Here is a 15,353-nt window from a genome sequence, read left to right on the forward strand (position 1 = left end):
AGTGATAGAGACCTAGGATCTTTTGATTTGAGGTCCTTGGTCCAAAAAAATGAAAATTAGGTCAAGGTCAAAGGTCAAGGTCATATTGTAATTTTTGAATTTATTGAATTTGGCTTATTTTCACTCATTTTCATTAACCTTATAAGATATCGACAAATAATTTTGACTAAATTGTTAGTTGCGACATGTCGTAACTTAATAATTTTAGTTGAAAGGGTGCGTAGACAATGAATGGGAGTTTTCGCCCCTATCATATCTAAAATTATATGTAAAGTGATATAACTTACTAACCATACATATTAGAGACCTAGGGTCTTTTGACTTGAGATCCTCAGTTTGTGACCTTGAAATTGAGGTCAAGGTCATAGGTTAATTTGACGTTCTAGATTTTGACCTTTGCTTTAAATTCATATCTACATGTATATATCATAAAGCCATATGAACTGACATTTTAGACTGATTTTTAATATTTTAATATCAAAATAGATATTAACTGGTGGAAAGACCTTCAATTGTTCTCTGAACAATTGGTTTTTAATTTTAATGAGATATCTTTTATTAATTCGGACGAGATGATATCACTTCGGATGAAACCGCAAGTAACGGAAGATAGGTGAACCATGGAGGGCAAACAAACTCAGTGAACAGTGACAATTCTAACGATTCGGATGACTTTCACGGATCAACTGGCCATACTGTGAACAAGAACTCAGATATTAAAATATTATCTCTAAATGTATGCGGTGTCAAGCATCGATTAATTTATCCGGAATTCCAATTAAATATGATATTGTTTGTTTTCAAGAAACAAAGCTTGATGATATAGACATTATTGATTGTGAAAACTTTATTTTCAAGTATAAAAATAGAAAGAAAATGTCAAACTACAAATCTGGTGGTATTGCTATAGGTTACAAAAAATATTTAGAACATTACATTACTGTAATAGAATCAGAATGCCCTTTAGTTTTCCGGTTTTCTGTTAAAAAAGAAATTTTTGATTTCCAAGAAAATGTTGTATTTGGTATAACTTATATACTCCCAGAAAATACAAATTGTGCGTCAGATGAATCCTTTTTCGGAAATTGAATTTGAGTTTCAAAATTTTAGTAAGAATAATGATTGCATGTGTTTACTTAGCGATTCCAATAGTCGAACTGTAACACTAAAAGATTCCATGAAATCGAAAATACTGGTGATACTCAATTTAATGATATATCAGATATAAATGTATTTTCTGATATATGTACGGAAGCGTATTAGCGCCACACATTTTTTTATTTTTTTATTTTCTTCCTATGTTTGCGTTGAACGCAAACCTTTGCGATATAACGCAAACCTTTGCGTTATATCGCAAATATCTTGATTTAGTAAAGTAAAGTAAAGTAAAGTAATCTTTATTTAAAGTCGGGTTGCATATATATACATAATAACAATGAACATGAGCTCTTAAGAGCTCTTTAATTGACTGATATTAATAAACAAAACATACATGTAATAACATCAGATACACATACAACACAAACATACAGACATCACATATATATATTAATACATAGATAGCACATGCAGAATAAAAGCTAAGCAAGATAGATTAAAACAAATGTCTAATATCAGCACATATACAGTAGCACATAGTATTTATATAACAGTAGCACATGCAAACTTAAACACTTTAAGCACAAACAAGACTGCATGCAGCTATAGCAAAGGTAATGCATAAGCAAAAGAAATAAATGGCTAAGTAAAAAATAAAAATAACTGCAAAAAAATAAAACATAAAAAAAAAAAAACAAACAGCAGGCTTCGAGATCAAGTTATGGGGCAGCAAGTAAGTACATTATTTACAAGAACTGCATGTACATTTTTCTGAAAAACACCAGGTGGAGATAAACTTTTTGAACTGGCCAAAAGTTGATAAGCTCCTTGCCTCATTTGGCAAGGAGTTCCAGAGTTTTGCTGCCTCATAACTAAAGCTTTTCTTACCATACCTTGTTGATTTTGCCCGTGGTATATTTGTGTAGTCGTCATAAATAAATCTGAGTGCTCTTTCTTGTATTTTTTCTATTTTCTTTGTGTTTTGTTCACTGCAGAAGTGCCATGTAAGAGGACAGTAGCTGAGGTTTGACATGATAAATGAGTGGTATATTGTGAGTTTTGAAAGTCTGGTGAGATGAGTGCCAATTCTTTTTAGAACGTTTAGTTGTCGAGCAGCTTTTTTGCAAATATTTGAGATGTGAGTGTTGAAATCCAGTTTAAAGTCTATTGTTACACCGAGAAGTTTCACTTCGTCGTCACATTTTATGTTGAATCCATTTAGGTTGAAAGTAATATTTTGAGTGTGTGTTTTTTTACCTATGGAAATTGCCTGGAATTTTTCTGGGTTTGCCTGCATTTTGTTGAAAGAGAACCATGAGATTAGGGAATTACTGTCTTCCTCTAAGGGTTTAATAACTGATTCTAAAGTAGTACCTGTTTTTGAGAGGGTGTTATCATCAGCATAGTTGTATAAATCACAGTGTTTGACAAAAAGAAAAATATCATTTAGTATATAGTCATATTTAAATGATTTCATTTATTCATTCAGTTATGTATATATGTCCGTCTGTCATTCATTTCGGATGTGATTAACTAGTAGATAGAAAAAAGAAACATACATACAAGGCCAAATCATTATAATAAATATGCATAGGAATAATGGAATACTTGAAGTTCAATTATACATAAATTAAGACTGATTTGTGCATCAGAAAAGTATATAATTTAACAAGAAAATAGACATAGTTTAGTATATAGTCATATTTAAATAAATTGAAAGATCAAAAATAATGTCATACAATTGTGAAACCTCCAGGTCAAATAGACAAAATGATCTTTCTGCTTTAAAATGAATTATTAATAAGGAAACATTTTTTTTAAATCTCAGAATATGATCAAGATTCTTTGATAGAAAGTCATTGAATTTTCATTTCAATATAATGAAGTATTTTTAAGATGCTTGGGTAGCAATTTGAATAGAGAGAACATATTTTGTTAATAAAACATCTTCATTCTATACATTTATTGTCAAAGGGTAGCTTGTTTGAATCTAACCTACTTTATACAGTTCTCGAACCAGAGCTTACTTTGGAAGTATATTTATATTCGGTTATAGCTATATCAGCAGGGTTGATTTTTTTCTTAGGTATAACATCAATTTACTCAATTTTCTTTGTAATATATATACTAGTAGTAACATGGATATCGTTTTGGGGGGGCCTTTATAGTTTGTTGTTCAGTGTGAGCCAATGCTCCGTGTTGAAGACCGTACTTTGGCCTATGATGGTTTACTTTTACGAATAGTGACTTAGATGGAGATTTTTCTTATTGGCACTCATACCACATCTTCTTATATTATTCTGCTCATTATTAGTCAATGATATGATATAATTATTCAAGCATTTTACTTTGCAATGATTACAAAGGTGATAAATTTTAATATATACAGCCTCCTCCATTAATAACTACTGTTTCCTTTGAATCTTAAATAAGAAATAGGATAAAACAAATTATTTTAAAAATCGCAGGACAAGCCATTTACGTACCTGTTACCTTAAACGCAAAGGTTTGCGTTATATCGCAAAGGTTTGCGTCAAACGCAAAGGATTGCGTAATTTCGCAAAGGTTTGCGTTTAAACCCAAAGGTTTGCGTTATAACGCAAACATAGGAAGAAAAATAAAAAAAAAGTTTGTGGTGCTAATACGCTTCCGTATATATGTATTCTTGATGATATGAACATATCAAGGTGTAGAAAAAATCCAGACACTATTGTAAATTAGTATGGTAGAAAACTTATTGAAGTTTGTAAAAATAATAATATGTTTATCCTAAATGGTAGATTTGGGAAAGATAGTATTGGTAGAATGACTTGTAAAAATAAAAGTGTAGTTGATTATATAATATGTACATGTTATGTTCTCGAGAATATACTCGACTTTGAAGTACAAGAGTTTTGTAGACTTTTTTCCGATGTTTACTCACCTCTCTCACTTATATAAACTCATAAACCATTGGTCATGAACATATACCTCCCCTTAAACCTGATCGAAAATCAGAATATATAATGCTTTTTTACTATACATATGCTTGTTTTACTATAATATTTACATCGGATAGTTAACTAGACGGTGTGGAGTTTTAATTGAAAGGCCTAAACAATATGATACGTTAAATAGGGGCACTAGCTGTCTAATTGATGTTCACTGATATGACTCAAATTCTCAAATTTGACTTATAGCATACTAAAATGTACATACCAAAAATAACAAATAAAATAAGCAATTAACAATGTATTAACTCGAAATTGTGTATCAGCATTTCGGGTGTATTTTAGTCTAGAATGTAAAAACATGAATACAACAAAGATTGGAATTCAACAGAATTTAAATAAACTGTATCAAAAATACAGTTGTATAGGGTTGTATATTCATTTGTTTAAACATTTATAATCATTAGCATTTATACAATTATATGATTGATAAGACGTATTATGATATATTGTTGATACGTGTACAAAATCATAATGCAAGCTACATGTATGTAAACAATCATGTTATGCTGAATCAAGGATTCGCACATGTAAGTACTTTAAGTTACAACACAGCAACATCTTCGACCGAAAGAAAAAGAGTGTATTTTTCACCCTTTTAATTTTCTTTGGAGCATGCTTGTCTAGGGTGCTTAGAAATAGATTATACCAATAGTTAGTTGCTTCAACATCTCCAACCGATTCAATGAATTTGTAAAATTTTCTATAAATTAATTTTTATCAAAATGTAAGAATGATCTATATTCTATGGACAGATGATCCCTTTTAATATTTTTGGGTTAAGTTTTCTTGTTACGCAAACGGAATAGTGATCACTGACAGCATAACTGGCCACATTTACTTCTATAATATGGTCTGCATCGGTAGTATACATACGGTCTATGGTAGTTGCAGCATTTATCTGTTACTCTTGTTGGTTTGTGTACAATCTGTTGTAAAGCGTACAAATTAATACAGTCCTTACATTTTTTATTTCCGACAACTGTATGCTCTATTTGTGAATAGATACTACTGAAATCTCCTAAAAGTATAATTTCTTTATTTTCTGCTGTCGCTTTTTCTATTTGTTTTTCAACTGAATAAATCTTTGATTGCAATGAACTCGGTGGACGATAAAAAAAAAAATGCCTATTAAAATAGAGTTTGTGTTTGGAAATTTAATTTCAATCCATAAAGATTCAATACTACCTATTTCTAAATCGATTTTTCTCTGGTGACATACACTATTTCGTATGTACTCAATCACACCTCCGCGATCATTAATAGCGTTTCTATCTTTTCTTTCAATTTTGTAACCTTCAATTTGTAATGTTTCGGTACCAATTTCATTATTTAAAAATGTTTCTACCATACCAAATATATCAAAAATTGTTCATATTTTAATTTAAGAAATAATTCATGGAAGCCATAGATTATTGGAAATTTACACATGGCCTGGGCCGTGATATTCGAATTTTATCCTGAGCGTTAGCGAGGGATAAAATTAACGAATATCACGGCCCAGGCCATGTGTAAATTTCCAATAATCTATGGCTTCCATGAATTATTTCGATTCTAATAGGACAAATACGATCATTAAAAAAATGAAGCGAGGGTGGGTATGCTGTGTGTGCGGCTGTTCTTTTTTACTCCCTGTTAGATAAAGCTCGAACATTCTAATAAATCCGTAGCTTGCATGGATTATTTCGTGAACAACCGCCAAAAAAATTCTGTTTCATTCTCAAAACCAACAATTGCCATTTTGATTTACATGTTTTTCTCGTAAGCTACCGTAAAATCCAAAGTTGACATTTCGTAACTAAGGAGCCGCCATGTTGACTTGCTGAAATCAGTAAATATGTGAATAATGCATTAGAATAGAAAATCAAACAAAACCTACCTTGAGAATGAATTTTAATACAATAGTAAACGAAATTTAAATGGTTTACGTAACAGAAAACTTTCAACTCTAGCGTTTTCATTTGTATGACGTCATGTTTTGAAATGACTTTGATAGCGCCAAATACATGAATAAACTTTCGCGGAATTTTATTTTATTTTTATTTTGTTGGTTTCTCCGAGCTGTTTTGCATTACTTCTTTTTATTATGCATCCGAATAAGAATAAAGGTGATTTTGTCTTTTTTAATAGCAATTTTTAAAACAATAAAATCGGCAAAGGGTTTGCAAATAGGTTTCAATACATGTGGATTTACGTGGGAAGTATATTGTAACAGCCATTATTATGTACATCTCGGAGTCTGCGCTAAGTATAGATATATCGAGAATTTTATCACAGTGTTGTTTACAAAGCGAAAGAAGCACGTCATATTAGAATTGGAATTTTATTTTGATATTTAAACAACCTAGTTTAAACCCTTTTTAAATAACCAACTTGCTTCATTATTTCTAATTCTATTTCCAGAACTATGTGTTTTATTTTGACTCTTTCTATTTCTCTTTTGAGATTTTCCCCAACATTCAGGATAGGAATAGTTAAAGTAATATAATTCAAAATTAATATTCAGAATGAGAACATGATGAGGTCATATTCGGATGAAACCATTAGAATGTAATATAACAATTTAAAATCTTATTTCGTACCAATGGTTCCCGACAGATATTAGTGGGAAAATATGATTTATATAAATGAACAGATTAATATATATATTTTTTTTATACGTTATTACTTTAGGGTTTAATTACTTCTATCAAGATTGTAGTTGTCTGGAGGACTATTGTGTAGAGTTTTAAAGTATTTTGATCGTACTTTTCTCCTTGTAACTTTATATAAAAATGAGGTGATATGATTAATTTACTCGATTGTTATAAACATGTGACCTTTTACCTACTAAAGCAAAGAAGTCTTGTTTTAAAAAATAGCGCAATTTTATTTATATCTGTTCTTTTTATGTCCTTTTAGGAACAATATCTAAATTGCACATGCTTGGTAGTCACTGTTAATTTGGTTTTATGGTCTGTATAAGGTGCTATTAAGATCAGGATTTCCATATGCCCTTAGTTGTAGTTTATAAATAACACATAACTGAGATGGTGATAGATCAGATTGTTACCCCGAGAAAACTTTCGAGGGTTAACAATCTGCTCCTTCTGCGCCAAGTTTTTCTCCTATTTATTTTATGTTTCCTACAATGTACATAAATTATATTGCTTTTATATCTTTTATCCTGCAATTTACACCCGGCACAAGCGTTACTGTAGTTGATATAATCCAAGTAATCGCCTATGATTTTCAAAGAATTCAGCTAAGTTGAAACGCGGAACGCGAAGAGGACCATAATATGAACTGTTACATAGAAAGAAAAATCCATATTACGCTTGCCCAATGTGGAACCGGGTAACAGGATACTTTATTTTATGTACATTTACAAATAAAACCAAAATTTATTTGCGTTCCTGTTGTCTGTACAATAGTTAGCCGATTGCAGGATAGTGGTTTATATTTATCAAAGTTGAGGACCTGGAAACCTCATTTCTAGGATTATCTTCTGCAGTTTCCATCTGAGTATGTCACATGTTCGTTGTCCTTTATTTTCATTTGATTGTTCAGCGACTGCTTAAAATTTCCACCTGCATAATCTATATGTAAAGCTTTCAGATATTTTGAGTAATTAGTCCAAATAAGGTGTTTTTACTAAAACTTCTCTTTTTTCAACATGAAGCTGTGATAATGCTAGCAGTGCATGGTGTCCTATGGATACAAATTCTCGGTTTGCTCTAACCTCAGGATAAGATTTGTATATATCTTATAGGAAAATCTCTCAGAACACCCGACTAAAATAAAAAAATCTATGTTAACAACTTATACATTGACAAAGGAAACATTGACCCGGCCTTTTAATATAAAATTGAATGTCATTGGTATACAAACTGTAGTGAAACCAAATATTCCTATAATTGCTCTGTTCATGTAATGTTTAGTGATTGGAGCTTTCTGTGACACACACGGTTGACTTAAGCAAATATTGAAGTCAGCAAATGTTTAACACAAGGTCTATTCGTTGTATTATGCAAACGGTATCGTTTGTTTTATATTGTCTATATGCGTGTACATGTACATGGCAACATTTTAGAAAGGCATTTCACTGTAAGGAACAGATCGCAATAGGTTTTAGACAAAGTGTAATTTAGCTATTGTGCTTTTTCAATATAGATATAAGATGTGGTATGAGTGCTAATGAGACAACTCTCCATCCAAGTAATAATTTGTAAAAGTAAACCATTAAAGGTCGAAGTACAGTCTTCAACACGGATCTTTGGCTCACATCTAACAGCAAGCTATCAAAGGGCCCCAAAATGACTAGTGTAAAACCTTTAAACGGGAAAACCAACGGTATTAAAGAGGGACGAAAGATACCAGAGGGACAGTCAAACTCATAAATCGAAAACAAACTGACAACGCCATGGCCAAAAATGAAAAGGACAAACAGACAAACAATAGTACAAATGACACAACATAGAAAACTAAAAAATAAACAACATGAACCCCACCAAAAACTAGGGGTGATCTCAGGTGCTCCGAAAGGGTAATCAGTTCCTGCTCCACATGTGGCACCCGTCGTGTTGCTTATGAGATAACAAATCCGGTAAATAGTCTAGTTCGGTAGGTCACATTTATGAAAGGGAAGGGGATTGTAGTTACGACGTAAGGAACATATCCGATATCATTTGTGAAACAGTTATTCCATAACGGTCAACCAACTTGTGATGGCGTCCGTAAAATTTACGAAGAGATGATTTCAACTTCACCATTTGGAATTCTTGATTTAATAGCTTCCTTGTGAGCAACAACCCTCCAGGGATCGAAATTAGCGCTAGTCCGGTGGTCCGAGACCAGTAAAATTTGCGCCGGACCAGTAGAAATTTGTCGATAAAATCACTAATTGCATCGTAATTATGGTTACAAACAAAGGAGTAGGTCCAGTAAGACCCCATTTTGGCCCCAAAATATAGCAGTTTTACAAAATTGTTAAAATGTAAGCTTTCAGTTATTTATTGGAAAGTAGAACGCTTCTGCTACATAAATATGGGCTGTTTTTGGCAATACACTGCACATATATCGGGTATTAGCATCATTAAGTCATGCTATATTACTGAAATCTTCACAATTTTAGCATTTTAGTTAAATTTTAGACAGTTTCCGTCTTAAATGAAAGTGGCCGCATTTGTGTTCATTCTTAATAATGAAATGTAAGTTGTATTTGATGATAATACATAACATATATAAAGGTTGAGGATGAACACGGATGCGGCCACTTTCATTTTTGACAAAAACCATCTAAAAAGTGACATTTTTTTGGCATATTTAATAGATTTTTCATATTTTATCTTGAATCGGAGCGTTTTTAATGACTAAATCAGTTAAACTCTTTCACAGTAACTTATTTAATCCGCTAAAATAAACACATACGTGTTTATAAAGTGTCCAAAATCTTTCGTCATGCAGATGAACCTGAAATTTGAGGCCAAAATCGGCCCTTACCGGACCTACTCCTTTACCTGCGAAATCAATTACCCGGTACTGGTGGGTACTAAGTATTCCAAATAATTAAGTTTATTAAAATATCTCAGGGTGAGCGTCCTTCACAACAACACAAAATGTGTAAACTTTTGGAAGGAGTTCGATAAAAAATATAAGTGACATTCAATAGGAAGATCGGAATAAAGTTGATGAAATTGACAAAAGGAAACGTCACTTTCAAAATTTTGGGAACAAACTATAGCATCTTTTGATCCGATCCCGGCTATTGAAATGGGGAACATTTCTGGACAGCTCTTTACACGACCCAGTTAGGTATCCTATGATCGTCGTGAAGATTGGGATGAAGTGGAAGGCAACGTTGACATTTTGTCTGTCCTTGATCCTTATTTTGTTAAAGATTAAAATCAGGATCAAGACTCTCTTTTCTTGTTTAACATATGAAAAAGAATGCATGAAAATAAAAGTAAACATCTATCATTTATATGATTGTTTGACATATGAATGTCATTATTGCTGGACTAGTACATTTGGAGCCGGACCAGCAGATTTTCAGACCACTGGTCCGACTGGCCAGTATACAAAAACACTTAGATTCGACCCCTGCAACCCTCTATCAAGAAAATCATGATAGGAAATGCAAGCATGGGAATATCGTATCAATTGGGAGATATATACACCGTATGCAGGTGCTGCTGGAATGCTGCTACTTAGAAATGGAAAGTTCACAATTGGAAAGCTGAAATCATCTCTTTTGTCGTAAAGTTTTGTTTTCAATCGACCCTTATTGTCAATTTCTAGATGTAAGTCAAGATATGAGGCCGACTTAACTATCTGTTGTATCCTTTATCTCCAGTTGATTGGGATAGATGCGTTCGACAAAGTCACCAAATTTTGAATTATTTAGTGAAAGGACATCATCTATATAGCGGAACGTAGAGTTAAAGGATATTGCTAACTTCTTATCTTTCTTCCTAAGAATTTCCTGTATGAAGTCAGCCTCATAATAATAAAGAAACAAGGCGGCAAGAAGAGGGGCACAATTCTTTCCCATTGGAATGCCGATAGTCTGTTGAAAAACACGTCCTCCGAACGTAGCAAATATGTTGTCAATCAAGAAATCAAGCATCTTGATAATGTCAGTCCAAACTATACAAAAAACGAGAAACATTTATGAACCACATCAACCACTGAACATCAGGTTCCTGACTTAGGAGCGGTTTAATATGTTCCAACCTTCACCCTTACCTGGAACAATAGTGTAACATCACAACATAGAAAGTATATCCCTTTTGTGTTCTTAATTGTGATTAACAATTAAAGCACAATGTTGACTGCTGTGGCCCTATTTTTGACATTTTTATCTATTGTGTCTGTATGTGTTATTCACACATCATCGTCAATACAAAGGCATTTGATGCGACTGTCATACAAGTGACAGATTTAGCTAGCTTTAAAACCAGGATTTATTCACCATTTTCTTCATAAGAAAATGTCTGTACTAAGTCAGAAATAGGATAGTTGTTATCCATTTGTTTGGTGTGTTTGTGCTTATGATTTTGCCATTTGATTACGGACTTTCCGTTTTGAATTTTTCTCGGAGTTCGGTATTATTGTTATTTTACTTTTTATCACTATTTACTGCTGTTAACAGTTTAATGGTCTTTTTTCTTTTTCAGTCCTCTGGAATCGTGAATATGGTGAAAAGTAAGTAACGTCTTTAAATCCTTTCTCTGTTAAATCGTGCACATCCAATTTATCCTGCAGAAAAAAAAACCGCATGTTCTATAAACACAATTTAGTCAGGAAACTTACTTAGAAAGTTGCAGATGGGATGACTAGAACCTAGTATATAGTGAACTTACGTATCTCCATTGAGGAGAAGAAGAGATGCGTGTACATCAATGACGGCGATTATAAAATGATAACAGGAAGAGTAAGAAGATTTCAAATAAACAACATTAATCGAAAAAAAGAGACAATGTCTGATATAAAAGAAAAAGTTGTAAAGAGAAACTAGTGAGTACAGTCTCAAGGTCGCTTAACAGAAAAAATGGAGCCAAAAATCGAACAAAATAGGATGCAATCAAAAGTGCTTCAAAAGGGCAAACATTTCCTGTCACGCTATAACTATCCACGAGTCTAAAGTTTTGAAATATTATGACTATATATATATATCAAAATCTTCCATCAACTTAAATTTCAAAACGGTGAATTAGACAACCATCGTTAAGTTTCCTGACTTGAAACAGACACTTAAAGTTATGGTAGAATACAAAACGATTCTCCGTGTACATCTCAATCAGTCAAATAGTAATAGTTTCATAGATGTACATACTCTTCAAATAAACAGAATCTACAAAGACAAGTTTCAGTAAAGACCTAATTTTTATTTTATTTTTTGGAACGCATTGAACATATCGATAACACCAATTTTGGGAGATTACGATCTTACATTTATTGTTCCCCCACCAACTTCCCCCGTACAAAGTAAAAGTATGTACATACATGTCTTTTGTTAATTGATATCGTTCGGTTGTTGCGTCATTTGAGTATATACTTCTCTCAGATTATAATCTCAAACCAAACTCAAACTTAAGACTGTTAAGATTGGATATTTCTGGTCTTAAAACTTAGCATACATTATAAGAGACAGAACCATTGGTTATATAACACTTCGTCTCTAAGATTAAAGTAATGGTGTAAATGTTGATTTAAAAAACATAAAGAGAAAACATATTTCTTCACTATATAAATATGGGTTAACTATTTGCTATGTTAATTTAAAGATTAGTTTCAATTATAGTATTAAATGGCGACATCTCTATGTTTACTGTTATTTGAAATCAATCCTTTAGAAAATAATGTAAACATAATATCGAATTGTTTGTATGTGCTATAACATTTTTTATAAATTTTTGTCCCAATTATAAGGTTAATGTGTACGTGCGAATTTAGTGTAGCAACTGTGATTGTTGAAACCTGCGCGGATTGATTGCTACTTATACAGACTATGTGTTGACTATATTTAACGGCAGAATTCGAACTGGCCACACTAGTGAACAATTCTTTGTTATAAAGATGCTAACTTGTTATAATTACATTTTATTTTGTCATTATTGATATAAGGGATTCAATGAATACCGACTTTAATGTAAAATGGTACTTCTCACTCCATTCTTGTTTGCCACTTTTATAAGCTGGTATTAAGTTAAACCTTTAGATTAATGATGTAAGCGGCATTAGCAGTGATAAATAAATGATCTAAAACAAACGCATGGCGCAATTTTTGCAATATGACAATTTAACATAAAACATGTCAAGAAGAGCATTATGGAAATAGCCGGCGATCGTCTAGATACTGTCATAGCATCATTGAATGAAGGCCCCCTCTTTTGCAGAAAGGGTAATTTCTAGCCCATTGCCAGAGGCAGGTTCAGTCGCCAACGGTAAAAGAGCATAGTCCAGAAAAAGCTATGGCCAAAATGTTAAACGATCTACAGTCAAAATATGATTCCCCTGAATACGAGGATGAACGTCTTCGACTGAAAAAAATCAATGAGTAAACGTACAGTTACCTCGCCATCTTCTAATGAGGTAGACCAAGTCCAAGAACATAAAAATCACTCACAGCTGCAAAATCGGGTGTAAGAGTTAAGAAAGCCAGTAAGATAATAGACTTTGTTTGGCAAAATCCCCTAGACTTCTTAGAGAGCAGGCACGTAATTGACATTGGCAATGGTAACCAAATTCGTACGGCTGGGTTAACAAAGAAATTGACACTTGGTCAGGTCTCCATTGAACAATATGGTTATGCTAGTATTGAGATCACGAATGACATGCTTCGTAGTGGGGATTTATTACATGGGGAACTGCCAGACTATCTGTGTTACATACAATCTTTTTTTCGGTTACCAGCTAACAATGTTTGTGCTAGTGTTTTATTTTATGATATGGAGTACAGGGACCGCCAGGCACTTGAAATATTCAAATGGGGTACTTATATATCTAATCTAAGGCAGTTTAATCTTGTTCAGAAACCAGATAGTGCTTCAGCAAAGGCTATTCAAAAGATCCAGAATGTGCCACGTAGTGCAAACAATGCTAATCAAAAGGATCAAAATCTAGGCTTTAATAGTAACAACAAAAAGTGGAAAGGACCCTTTCTTCCTGATGGTCGCACTATTTGCAGGAGATTTAACACACGTGATTGTTATCGAAAGGACTGTAAATTGGCACATCACTATGCAATATGGTATGCTAAAAATCACAATGCTTCTCAGCACTCAACTTCATTTCAATATCGTCAAGCCAACAGTGTTTCCACACAACAGCCATCTCAACCAGAGTTCAATATGCATGGTTCAAAAAAGAAAGGAACTACGGGTCATTAGACCCACACACATGCACCGAATTACTGCCAACATCATGTTTTGATTACAGTTTTATTATTGATGGTGTTACTAATGGTTTCAATCTGATGAATAATTTGTTTCACTCTAATTTTGTATGTGATTTGAATGAACCTTTTTTTTTTTAAATTACAAGTCAGCATTAGAAATTTCTGATGAGGTTGACCTGAAATAAAGGTCCGAATTTAAACTTGGTTATTATATTTTGTGGAATGAGATAAAAACTCCGAAACTTGTAAGTGCTGTTGGTGCAATACAAAAACCTAACGGTTCAGTAAGATTGATTCATGATGCAAGTTTACAAGAGGTTGGCGGTCTAAACTATTATGCAAATGATACATCATGTAAATATATGGACTTCAAAGATGCATGTAAAATTATTAATCAATGTGATTTCCTTGCAAAAGTAGGTTTGTCAAATGCATATAGAAGTGTGAAAGTGCATTCTTCTAATTACCCTTATTCTGGGTTACACTGGAGATTTCAAGGTGATAATCAGGATACATTTTTCTATGACACTAAGTTACCTTTAGCTCAAAGCCCAAGTATTTTTCAGAGACTTAGTAGTGCTGTGTGTAGAATTATGAAATCAAACTATATTTTTTGTGTTTTTGCATATTTAGATGATTTTTTTTATTAAAGAGTCTACTTATGATAGATGCTCTGCTGCTCTAAATTGTTTGATTAAGCTATTGCGTAAATTAGGTTTTTACATAAATTGGAATAAAGTTGAAGGACCTTCACAGCGTTTAATATATTTAGGTATTTTGATAGATACATGTAATCTAACACTGAGTTTACCAGGTGATATATTTACAGAATTTTGTAATTTGTTTATGTGATTTTAAAGCTTTAAGGTAAACATGGGTTAGTAAAAAACAAATAGAGTCTCTTATTGGGAAGCTTAATTTGGAGTTTCCAGGTAATAAAGGGGGTCGCACTTTTCTTAGGCGTCTGCTAGACCTAAAGGAAGCCAACATAAAGTTATTTTGTCAGATGATTTTCAAAAAGACTTAAATTGGTGGATTCAATTTATACATGGATTTAATGGAACAGTGAATTTTATAAACAAGAAACCAATAACCAACATTCAAACAGATGTGAGCAATTTTGGTGGAGGTGCTTTCTTTAACAGTGATTACTTTTATATTAATTGGTAAACTGACATGCCAGCAGTTGCAGATTTTCATATCAACATCAAAGAGACAGTTACGCTTATCTTGGCCCTTTTTCATTGGCACGAACAGCTACGGGACAAATATGTCATGGTATTTACGGATAATATGACAGCACGTTCTGTAATAAACAAAGGCACATGCAAATCATCATGTGTTATGAATTTATTGCGACAGCTTTTTTGGTTACAAGCGACTTT

This window comes from Mytilus galloprovincialis, chromosome 10, assembly GCF_965363235.1.
Source record: "Mytilus galloprovincialis chromosome 10, xbMytGall1.hap1.1, whole genome shotgun sequence".
Classification (NCBI taxonomy): domain Eukaryota; kingdom Metazoa; phylum Mollusca; class Bivalvia; order Mytilida; family Mytilidae; genus Mytilus; species Mytilus galloprovincialis.